Below are 12,464 nucleotides of genomic sequence, written 5' to 3' on the forward strand. Positions count from 1 at the left end.
AAAAAAAAAAAAAGGAAAACATTAAATGCCCAAAGCCCTGACATACAAAGAAGATTCTAGTCACTGTAGGTTGCCGTGCCTTAGGGGAGTCGTATCTTAAGGAAAAAAACCTGAGATAGCTTTTCCGCTGCCCAGAACAATTTAGGAGAGCGGGGCCTGTCTGCTGGGATTAGTGTTGGGCCTGGAGGGGGGATTAAACCACGTGAGGCCAGTCTTGTGGGTAAATGATGCTCTAGATCTCTGTCCTCTTTGGAGTTAGAGGCAGAATTATTTTTGTTTATTTAATGAGCAAAGTTTTGTTAAAACAAAAAGACTGAGACCAGCAATTGAATATTGAGCGGGACAGTTTTATCGTCCAGTAGGGAACCCAGCTCATCAGCTGAGGCTCAGGACAAGAAATGGGGTAGATCTTTTAAGCCAACAGCCTGTGACCTGTCTCTGCCACATTCGGAAAGCAAAGACTGGCGTCACCAGCTTGCCTAAGGGTGAGCTGGACAGAGGAGACAGAGCCTGTAGTGTCCACCTGGGTCACAGGAATCTGTCTCTGCTGGATCCAGGAGGTGCCAGCCTGGCAGGCCATCTGCTGCTGCTCGGCTCTGCCTGGCGCTGTTACCGAGTCCAAGCTGGTACTCCTCGCCACAGCACAGGCCAATAAATTGAGAGACGAGTTGTTCGGACAAGGAATAGTGACTTTATTCAGAAAGCCAGCAGACCAAGAAGATGGTGGACTAGTGTCCCAAAGAACCATCTTACGCAAGTTAGAATTCAGGCTTCTTTTGTACTAAAAGGCGAGGGGTTGTGCTTGGTTGTTACAGGCTTCTTCGTGCTGGAATGTGCTGGAATCATTTGCTCTTGCAGCTGTTAGTGCCTGAGATCTAGTCACAATGTTCCCGTAACGCTTCAAAAAGACGATTGCTATTCTCTGTTCTGCAACTTTTTATCTCTATGTGAATGGAAAAGTGCTATGTCTTTAAAGGTCAGAGCCCTGAGAATGGGCTCGCCTGTGTATTTCAGGCTATCGGCAACATTCTTTTACAAAAGGTGCAGAGCCAGCATGACTAAGCCGCAGGCCACAGAGCACAAGGGTCAGAGCTAAGGGAATAGATCCAATATGGAGTCAGGTTTGTTCTTCTCTGTTATGGTGTCAGCTGGCTGGGTGGCCAGTGGGGTTGGTCAGCTTCTTATCTGGGCTGCCATCAGGTGCAGAGGTAAGGCGGCCCTGGAGGGGGAGAAGGGGCCTGTCTTCTGCGCAAAGTGACGTGGTTTACTGTGGGTTCATTCTTACAGGATGCCCGGGGCCATGCTGGCCTGGGCCCTTTCTCGCCACTGTCCTGCTTGCTGGTACTTGCCTTGGACCCCTGTCCCCTGCTTTCTCACACTGAAGGCCCTGTGGCACCCACCAGACCCCCTGGGAAAAAGCCCACTGGGAAGCGGCTGCCTGGAGTCGGGCAGGAAACACGCAGGGCGCCGGGAGAGAATGGGCTCCTCTTCCTTATCTATGGGCCGGAGCAGGTTGCGAGGAGTAAACAGGAGGCCGCCCCAGGCCTGGAAATTCCTGAGCGCGCTATTCCTTTTTAACTGGAAAGAAGGGATATCCTGACATTGATCAGTGAGATGGGCCCTGCTCGGCATCTTTTCCAGACCCACAAGAGGAAGGGCCGGGACATGGGCTTTGTCCTGTGAACCGAAGGCCAGGACGCTCCCAGGCCAGGCTTGGAGGGACAGCGCAGAGGGAGACCAAGGGCCTGGGAGCCCTGGCCGTGGGGATGCAAGCCCGGCTCCACCCCCCTCGCCACTGACAATTAAAGCCCATCCCTTCGCCTGCCTGGCTGGGCTGTGAGTAGGGGCGGCGCTGCTTGCCTTCCCAGGCTGTGTGGGACCTTGGTCCCAGGTGGGCCTCCTCTAGGACACCCACAGGCTTGTTCCCCTGTCATTCAGAAGCAACGTCTTAACTGTGAGGGCAGGAACGTGAATAGGGGCCACCTGTCCCAAGGCACTTGGTCTCTCCGCGCTGGTCCCTCTTCTGCAGAGACCCTGGAGGACAGAGCCTAAGGGGACATAGTGGCCACCTGGTGACCAGGAATTGCAGGTCTGGGTTGGAGCCTGGGTGGAGCTGGGGACACCAGCTGGGAGCTGGCCCACATTGCTGGTCCCTGTTAGACACACGCAGACCCCAGCCAAATCTGGAACGGGGACCCTCTGAGGACGCAGGGAGGACCCCCGAGGAGGAGGCACGAACCTCTACTGCATCTGGGCAACAGGGCAGAGCTGGAAATGAACAGTGAGGCCCGATAGCCACCAGCCTCCGGTGTCTATTGAGCACTTAAAATGTGGCTCAGGTGACTGAGGAACTGAATTTTGAATTCTAATTTATTTCCTCTTAAACGGCTACGCATGGCTAGCGGCTGCCGCAGTGGACAGTCCAAGCCAGGCCTCAATGGTTCTCAAACTTTCATAAACATGAGCATCGCCCAAGCAGCTCGGTGAAAAGTGGGCTCACAGTGGACTCTCAGACCCTGGGTTTCTGCAGGTCGGGAGAGAGGCCCTGAGGGGTTGGTGATGAGCCATCCAACTGACTCGGGTCACCGTCCAGATGCCCCTCCCCCTCCTTCGTTTCTTCCAGGCCCCGGCCTTCTCTGTCACTGTCTTCTTTCTTCTTTCCCTCCACCACTTAATTTCCGTCCTCCTCTGCAAATCTAACTGAACAGGCCAATGAGGGCAGAAGGGCTGTGATGCAGGCTGGATGGTGGAGGACTGAGGTGCGGAGGCCAGACCGTGCCCGCTCAGCCTGGGCCGGTGGAGTCAGATGGACTTGTGAGGGTGGACACTAATTCTCTGAACCTCGGTTTCCTCATCTGAAGAGGAGGGTTGCAACACTTACGGTCCAAGACGTCTGAAGGGCTCAGTGGCACATGGTGGAATCCAACAGTGGCAGGTTCCTCGCTGCATCCGTCAATTCCTCGCTCTTTTCTGGTCCCTTTCAGTGAAGCGGCACCCCAGCAAATCAAGCATCTCACCTCATGCTTCTCGTTGGATCACAGACCCACCACTCAGCATCCTCTTTTGGCCCATTGTAAACACTGTCTCTACTTGCCCCTCAACATGTTTGAATTCTGAACTTTTGGGGTTTTCATAAGAAAGGGCTTAGCAGGTAAACTGAGGGTGTGGGCTGGGAAAAGTCCTGGGCTTTCTCCAGGAGGCTGGAGAGCATGCCCCTATCATGGTAGATCAAGGGAGTCTGAAATATCCCAAAGGCCTTGGGGAGGCCCCGGGCATTTGACGAGGGTATCTGGCTGAAGTCAGGAATGACAAGCATTCTCAGAAACCAGTAGCAACTGACTGGAGCCTCAGGACCTCAGAAACGGCCACTGCGTCTCGGCAGTTTATGGGGTGAGTCTGGGTCCCGTCGTGAAGTCTGGCAACCATCCGTCCCCTGCTCTAGGGCCCCCAGGTCCCTGCTTCCCGACTGAGAGAGAATCGCTTTGCAGTGAGGAGATGACTCTTTAATCCCAGCACTGCCCCCTCCCCAGGGTCACTGTGGAGGCTGGTGGTTTCTGCCTGCCAAGCTCTTCTCAATAAATTATAGGCTTCTCAGCTTTCTCAGAGTGATCTTATTACCCCTGGTGTGTTTCAGGTTCAAATAATGCAGTCCACCTTCCTGGAAACTGGATATTGGGCTATCCCAGGGCCAAAGCACAATTGTTGCCTGATGTGGTGAAGGAGCCAGGGCTGGGAGGCGGCAGGCGGCCTCACCTCGGGTCAGGGGGCCAGAGGAAGCCTCGGATTCCTGAGGAAGGAGGGCAGCCGGCAGACCTCATGGGATCCAGACGCCCCCCTGGAGCTAGGACCAAAGTCAGGTCCGCCTGTGATCCTTGCACTCCTCTTGGCTCCCAGGACCCCCCTGGAGAGAGGTGAGAGGCCGCCCTCCAGGAGAGGAAGGCTGGGCATCCCCGGAGATGGCCTGGCCTCTAGGCCCAGGACTGTCAAGCTGCGCGGCCTGGGGATCTTACAAGAGTGATGTGCCTGCACAGAGCAGAATTTCCATCTCTTTCAAATTCAGGGGGAAGATTTTTGTGAGAGGAATCGGGGTGTCTCACGGAACCCTAGGGGAGGCTTCCCCAGGGGCTGGCACCCAGACAACTACCCCCAGCCAGCCTCCATCTCTAACTCTGGGGTGACACGATCGCCTGTCTCTGTGTCGGCCTCTCTCCATCTCCTCTTGCTTGGTGTGAATCCGCTTCCTCTGCCCTCCGTACAGGCTGATGGGGCCGCCCCGAATGGGGCACAGCTTCTGCCCTGAGGCCACAGCCCCAGACGCTCCGTGACCCGGGCTCCCAGAGTCCCAGCGGCGAGCTGCACACCTGACAGCCGGGTGGGCCAGCCCGGCTCCCGGGGTAGGTGGGCCCTCCTGTTCAGTCAGCCCCACGGCGGGGAGCAGAGTCACCAGGATGTGGCCTTGGCCTCTCCCCGGGCCGCATGGGGGAGTACGGCAGAGGAAGGAGGGCTGTGAAGGCGGCAACAACACCGAAAGGGGCCTGTTGCCGGACGCTTCCTACACCCTTTCAGCTCTAAAAGCACAGAGCGCTTACCTACATTTACCTGTCAGCACACCAGCCAGGCCCTGACAGGGCAGGGAGAGCAGCAGAGCAGGGGGTGGATGGCCCTGCCTGGTCTCTCCTTATGGGCAGCAGGAAGCGCCCTGCCCTGGCCTGTTGCTCCCTTACTCTCCCAGCCCCGTTCAAGGACTGAATTCCACCCCAGGTCATCGGTCTCCGGCTCTCCCGGCACCGGGTTCTGACCCAGGGCCAGCAGGTGTTTCCCCAGGCACTTCCTCCTGGAGGGCCGTTTGGGCTGGGTTCAGGGACCAGCCCATCTGTGTGCTTGAGAATCCCCCCAAGCTGCCTTGGTTGTCGCCTCTCCCTAATCCAGCCCCAGCAGTTGAGCTGCCCCCAGGGGATTCCCTGGCCTGTTGCCTGGCCTGGCCGGCAGTCTCCCCAGGGTCCCAGCTTCCCGGGGAGGCAGCTGCCCCTGTCCATCCCCCGCTGAGTGGTTTGCATCCCAGAGGCCCCGGGAAACTCACAAGGGTAGGAAGGCAGAAGTGGGGGCCCCCAGGGGCAGGAGGAGGCACGCGTGTGTTTCCAAGCTCCCCAGGCAGGGGCAGGATGGAGAGCCCATGTATCAGGCCCATACTTCTCAAACGTTACAGGGTGTGTGTGCATACCCTGGGGATCTTGTTAAAAAGAAGACTCTGAATCAGTAAGGCGGAAATGGGGCCTGAGATTCTAGGCTTTCAACAGGCGCCAAAGTGATACGTCTCCTGCCCGGTCCTCGGGCTCCCTGGGGAGAGAGAGGGACCGCAACGGGGGGCCCAACCAGAGCTTCATTGGCTGCCGGGCAACGGAGACCAGGATGGGGTCCCCACGGTGTACCCAGCCTGGGGCGTCCCTCCTCTTCTTCTGCAGGGATTGGGCCACAGCCCTGCAGCATCTCACTGCTGCGTCCTCAGAGCCGGGGCTTCTTGCTGGACAGGCTGGGATTGGGGCTTGACAGGAAAAACAGCTGGAGCCCAAGGCGCTCACACGTGCTCAGATTTCACACTGTTGTGATTTAGGATTAGCAGGAAGGAGAGGCAGATCAGATGCTGCCCTCATTAGAGGCTTATCTCCCCCGGGGCCAGCCCTCAGCCCTGCCCTTTCCTCCTTCCGGCTCCTCTCTTAGCTGCGCTGGGCCCACCCTTCCTTAGGGAGCACCGGGGGGGCCACAGCTGGTGTGGGTTTCAGCTGCAGGATGTGCCTTTCTGAGTCTAGTAGCCTCGAAGCTCTGGCCCCGCACGGCCAGCGGTTCAGGCAGCCAGGTGGGCTCTGGGCTGCCCACGGAGAGGATGTTGGGTGCTGCCAACAAGCAGGAGGCCCCTGGGTCTGTCTGGGGTGGGAGCAACCACGGGACTATGGATTTGGGCGCTTTGAAATTCATTCTGTTCAGTTAATTACTTGATGCATGCATGCACGCGGCGATTGAACGCTACCTTGTGCTATCAGTGGGGGGCTCCGTGGTGAGCAAGGCTGTGACCTTGCCCGCAGTCTGGTGAGAAGGAAACCAGCAATCAGAGTGTGAGAGGGCCCAGCTGGGGCTGTACACAGGGCAGTTCCCCCCAAATTCCAAGTATAATCTAGCGCCTTAAGTGAGCCCGAGGACCGGGCAGGAGTAGTTTCACTTTGGCGCCTGTTGGAAGTGTAGAATCTCAGGCTCCATTTCCTCCTTACTGATTCAGAATCTTCCTTTTAACAAGATCCACATGGGATTCTCACACACCCTGTAACGTTTGAGGAGTATGGGCCTGGTAGGTGGGTTCTTCGTCCTGCCGGGGAGGTTGGAGACGCACACATGGCCGGTTCCCTCCCCACAGATTCTGATTGAATTGGTCAGGATGCAGCCCTGGCATCAGGGTGTTTGAAAGATCCCAGGCTGATTCTATTATGCAGCCAAGGCGAGAACCACTGGTCTAGAGGGAAATCCTTCTGGAGGAAATGACATGCAAGCTCACTGACTCACTCGTACACTTTCTCACTCTTTCGTTTGAACGGTACCATTGATTCAGCGTCGAGAGGGTGACCCTTCACAACTCACGAGCGGACCACAAGCATTACCAGAAACAACTAGAGAACAGAAGCAAGGGACAGATTTTAGGGCACAATTCACAGAAAGTTTAAAACCCCCAAGGCAATGCAGTGAGTCCCACGGGCGGGAGTGGTCAGGAGGGAGGTCAGGGCGCACTGGGTCTCCTGGCCAGGGTCATGGGCACAGAGAGAGGTGGGGCAGCATAAGCACAGTCGTGGGTTTGGGATCTGGGAGGCTCAGGGCGGGGTTGCGGAACGGGATCCACTTATTCCGGGCTGCGGTGGATGGGAAATGGGCACCAGAGTGAAACTGCCCAGTGGGAAAGGTCTCGAGACCTGGTCTGGACTAAATGGGGCGGGGGGTGGGAATTGTGGGCTGGCAGCCATGGGCTCACTTCTCTGGCAGAGCGGATCAGGAAGTTTCCCTTCCACACCCAAGATGTTCTGTCTCCTTGGCAACGAGCAGCAGAGAAGGGCTGAGGATCCCCTCAGCTTCATCAGCCTCCTGCTGTGGGCTCAGCCTCCCGGGGTGTCTGGTGTGTCCTTAGTCGGTGACGTGGGCAGTGGGGCCTCACGTCACTGGTGTGGCTGTTCCAGAGCGCAGCCTCTCTTGGCTCTTCCTTGCAGAGCCCCTTGTGCTCAGGGCACAGCGAATCCACCGCTGACTCTAGGGCCCCGACCAGGCCAATCACGGACAGCTGTTGGAAAAATCCAAGTGGCCAACAGAGTCTGATCACTTTCTTTCCTGTAACTTCTTTGGATTTTTCTTCCTCCTTGGGGATGGATGGGAGGAAAGTTGTGTTTTTGAACCTCACATCCCAGTAGCCCTTCCTTTCCGGGGGATAGTGCGGGGAGAGCAAGCAGCCTGTGCTGGTGGCCAGGGAACTAGGGGTGCCCAGGGACAGACACGTTCCGGTGCCTCGTAGACCCGAGCCACGTTGTCCACCATGTCCGTCTGTCCTCTGCTTCTTAGCCAGGGCCCAGCTCTCCCAGGTGGAGTACCGGGCTGCACACACCCAGGCCCCTCGCAGACCTTCCGGGATCCCAGTTCATGGCACTAATTGCTGGTCTGTCCTATCTTCCTCCAAGGAACTTCAGATGGCTGGGAAGGTTTTCCTCCCCATTTCGAAAGAACATAATAACTAAGCATTTGGAGGTGAAGATGTTTGTCTATATTCAAATTGGCTGCTCTCTCGGGAAATGACAGCAGTGCTGCCAAGAAGAGCCGCAGGCAGTGCTGGTGGCGAGAGAGGTCGTATTCAACAGAAGCAGGAACGAAAGCAACGTGGCCCCGCCAGGACAGGTGCGCAGCCCCTTCTCAGCACCGTTGCAAATTCCACATCTGGCCCCAGGGAAAACAGATGCAAGGGCAACTGGCACCTCATCTCCGCCACCCCTTGGGAGTCCCAGGCATGGGGGGTGGGCAGGCTGGCCTGACCCTTCACCTCCAGGGCCAGCCCTCCCCACAAGCGGAGCCAGGACCCCAAAAGGACACCCCACTGAGAGGTGTTTGCCAGCACAAATGTTTCCTCTCATTCTCCCTAAGCTCCTAGGTTGGGGAATTGACTTCCCCGCGGCCACTGGCCTGGGAGGCACACTCGGGTCGGCTGCGACCCAAGCCACCACTATCTGTGAGCCCGGGGCTGGCTTCCCAGGACTTCTAGGAGCAACTGAGTGTCTGGGATCCTCTGGTGACCAGACCGACACTTGGGTCAGGGGAGATGGGGTGTGAGGGTGTTGGGGGTGGCGCCTGCCGCATGGATGGCCTGAAAGCGCCACGCCCACTCCTCCCAGGGTCTCCCGGGCAGTCACCATGGCTCTGGGTCACTTCCCCACCCCTGTCCAGCTCCGGAGCAAGGCCTGGTCACCCTCCATCCCCAGGGCCAGCCTCCAGGACTGCTAGCCCAGCAAGGGCCTTTATAGAACGGTACTTGCTTGGTGCCTCAGCTGCCCATCAAGTTCTCGAGAGAAGGGACAGTGCTGGGTCTTAGACACCTCGTTCATCACAAGGCAACACTAACCAGACAACAGCCAGCATGACAGTAGCTACTGTTTTCCAATGTCTCTGTCCACCTGGCACTTCTAATTATTCAACTAGGCACTAGAATGTCCATCTCCAGATGAGGAAATTGGGGCTCTGAGAGGGAAAACGACTTCCCTAAAGACAGAAGCAATGAGAGCCAGAGCTGGTTTTCACACCTGGATTTGTTTTCATGGCCCGTCTTGTTTCCACCCAGTCTCTCACATACTGAAGCCATTAGGTGCTCCTGTACCCGCTCCCACCCGCTTCCCCTCCCCATCTTACTCCCATTTCCCATGCTCATTCGTCTCTGGAGGGAGCACCGTGAGTACAGTGGGCTGCCTGGGAAGGGCCATGATCCGGCCTCTGTCACCAGGTACCTGGCTGAGAAGGGCAGAGGGGCTGGGGGCCCTGGGGCTCCCCACTGGCAGCTTCCCCAGCCCTCGGCTTAGCAAATACGATATGGGCCATATTTGTACCAAAAAAAAAAAAATCGGTTGTTTATTTGATATTTGGATTTGATGGGGAGTCCTGCCTTTTACCTGGCCCTGGGCCCCTACTCCCCTGGAGTCCTGCAGGGAGGTGAACCCCAGGAACAGGCAGGGAAGGAGCAAAGGAGCGCAGGGAAGGAGAGGTGGGGGCGCGGAGGGCAGGAGGAAAGAGAGGCTGAGAGAGGAGTGTGAGATGACTCCCCGTGTCCAGTCCAGTCCCAGTCTCTCCGCAGGCCAGCAGGGCTGGGGGCTGAGCTCGCTCGGCAGGTGGCGGGGGGCGGGGGGCTGGGGCTGGGAAGACAGCGCCTCCGCCCCCCGCGGGGCCTGCTCAGGGAGACGATGGAGGCGGGGCGTCTGGCGGGCGACCTCTGGGGTGTGCACTTCAGTTGCGCCGGGGAGTTAGTGCCACCCAACGAGGAGGGCCCACGAGTTGTGCTTGCTTCCCTCCTCCTGCCAGGGAAGCAGTTCCAGGGACAGGGCAGGGCCAGTGAAGGAGGGCTGAGAGTCCGGACGGGAGACGTCGGCCCCGGGGCTTTCACCCCTCGTCTGAGCTGGAACAGCCTCCGGTGGGCCCTGGAAGAGGGCCTGCGGGGCTGGCTCAGGGCGTTCCTGGCCTCCACCCTCGGGTCCTCCGCAAGTTCCCTTTGCTCCCCCTTCACCTGGAAACATAGCCTCAGCAGCTTCCTAAGGAATGATTACAGGTTGTGCCCTGTGGCTTTTTCGGCTGGGTGTTTCTGCATTCAGACAAAATTGGGAGGCTTCTGAGCCTCTGGTCCCTCCTCCCTCTGCGTTGCTGTGTTTGTGGGATTCCTATAACCAGGCAGACCTATTTCCGGATTCAGGAAAGGATGGCAGCCCGCCTGTGTAAATGCCTTTGCCACGTGACGGCACTGGCCCCAGGGCCCAGCTCTGTGTCGGCTGCCCCCCCCCGCCCCGCCCCCAGCATTTCCTGTGAGGCTCACAGGCATCCTCTGTATGGCTGGCAGCCTCCACGGGGCTCCAGTCATTGGCAGGGGCCCCGGAGCAGCAGCAAGGCTGGGTCCATGGGGCCCAGAGGGGTGTGCGGCGTCCGGTAGAGACCTGTAATGTCCAGGTTGCTTAGTAAGGACCAGGCAGGTGGACACGGGAATCCACAAGATGTCAGAGGTGGATGAAATAGGGCACTGGCGACGGCAGTGGTGGGGGCCTGGGAAGCAGGGTCAGTGTCCAACCATCCCACCAGACAGGGGGTCCTGTGGAGGCTGAGCCTGACACTGGCAGGTAAAAAATGATGCTCACAGGGCCCTGGGAAGAGTGTCTCAGGCCCATCGTGCTCTGGTTGTCTGGATTGAGATTAGGGTGAGGTGAGTGAGGTGCAAGGCTGCAAAATGTAAGGAGGCATCGCGCTCAGGGCCAACCCTGCACCCGCATGACCCTGAGACCTAGGACTGAGCACCTCCTTAAAATTTGTACCTCACTCACCTCAACCCAATCCTGGCCCTGCTGGCTGTGTCTTGGGCGACCCAGCCAGTGGCTCCTTTGGCTCCACATGACAGCGCAGGTGGGGTGTGTCATGGTCTCTGGGGTTGGGTGGGGTCTTCGCCCTGTCTTTATGCACCTGTCCCTATGGGACCCCTCAACGGGCCCATGGAGTTTACTTCCCATGTCCCCATCTCAGGGAAGGGCAATATCCATTCACCCAACTGACCGAAACAGATCCCTGGAGACCTTTTCCTTCCTTCTCACCTGGACAGCTGTGTCGGCTCCTAACTGGCCTCCCAGTCTCCAATCCTGCCCACACCCATCCATTCATTCCAGTCAGCAGGGAGGACTTTCTAAATCCCAGATCTGGCATTTCCTCACCACGGCTCTTCTGTTTGAAAACTAAAGGAAAGGATGAAGTGTGGTCTTTGTGGGGGAGGAGTTGCCACAATTCTTTACCCAATAGAGCTTTGTTTTCTGACTATAAACGTAGTAAATAGGGAACACAGTGAAGTACCAAAAAATAAAAAGAGGATTAGTCCTTTTGGTCCCGTGAAGCACAGATGTGGTCACATGACTTACTTTGGCCAATGAACTGTCAGTAGAGGTGACTTGTGTCATGTCAGGCAGAAGCCTCCAGAGCCAGTGTGTGATTTTCCATGCTCTCTGTGCCCCAGTCCGAGGGTATGTATGTGTCTGACATAGATAAGACCTGTCACTGGTAAAACTGGCCTGGATGGAGGGTAATGAGGCCACATCTCCTGATTAGTCTCCTGCCTTAGCTGGTTAGCTTTGTACGAGAGGTCATCCCATCCCAGTGCAGCCACCAATCCTGACCCAGCAGCAAGAGAACGTGGATGGCTCCATCCATGCCATTTCCCCTTCTGGAAAGATGATCCATTCATTGAATAAATTCTTATGGCGTGACTGGGCACTAGCCAGCCTTCCAGGACACAAAGGTGAACAAGCAGACAAGGGCAGGTTCCTACTGTCAGGGAGCTTACCTTTGTGGGCACCTGGACACACAGGTAAGTAAAATAATGCATTAATTGCAGACACTGCTAAGTGCTTCGAGGAAGAGAAAACCAGGCAACGGGTGTGTAGGGGCAACAGGAGACCAGAAAGAGTGGCCAAGGAGGGCTTTTCTTGAGAAGGTGACCTGAGCTGAGGAAACAAGACAAGGAGCCAGCCATGAAAAGAGGCTGGAAAGAGCACCCCAGGCTCTGGGGCACATTTATCATGCCCAAGGGACAGAAAGGGTCCAGCGTGTTGCTGGGGAGTCATAGGAAGGGCTGGGTTGGGAGGGGGACAAGGCTGGAGAGAGGTAGCAAGGGCGGATCATGGGGGCCATGCGCCCAGTGGGGATGTGACTCTAAGCGTCGTTGGGAAGCTCTTAGGAGGGCTTATACCCTGAGTGTGATCTGCTCTGATGTACCTTGACTTACCTGTTTGAAAGCTTACGTTGGCTATTGGTAGGAGACTTGATTGTAGGGGGCGGGGGAGAGAGGTTGATGACTTCGACTCAGGTGGTGGCAGTGAGATGGGGAGAAGCACACACTTGGGAAATCCTTTGAACATAGAGCTGATGAGATTGCAAATGAATTGGTTGTGGGAGGTAAGACACAAAGACATCAAAGGTGACTCCTGAGCTTCTACCTTGAGAAGGTCCAAATGCCACTAAAACCTGGACAGTAATATCTCCTAGTGGAAATAACAAGAGATTTTTAATTTCTTCAGCTGTTTTCCTAAGAAGTTGTTCTTAATGAAGCAGGGTGAGGGCTGAGGTTTGTGTCCCCCTCACACTCTTTTGTCTTCTCCTGGAGGAGGGAACATATGGCCTGTGGTGAAGCCTGAGGAAGAGGATGGCGTGTAGAG

This window comes from Monodon monoceros, unplaced genomic scaffold (assembly GCF_005190385.1).
Source record: "Monodon monoceros isolate NGI ecotype Baffin Bay Population unplaced genomic scaffold, NGI_Narwhal_1 Super_Scaffold_18, whole genome shotgun sequence".
NCBI lineage: Eukaryota > Metazoa > Chordata > Mammalia > Artiodactyla > Monodontidae > Monodon > Monodon monoceros.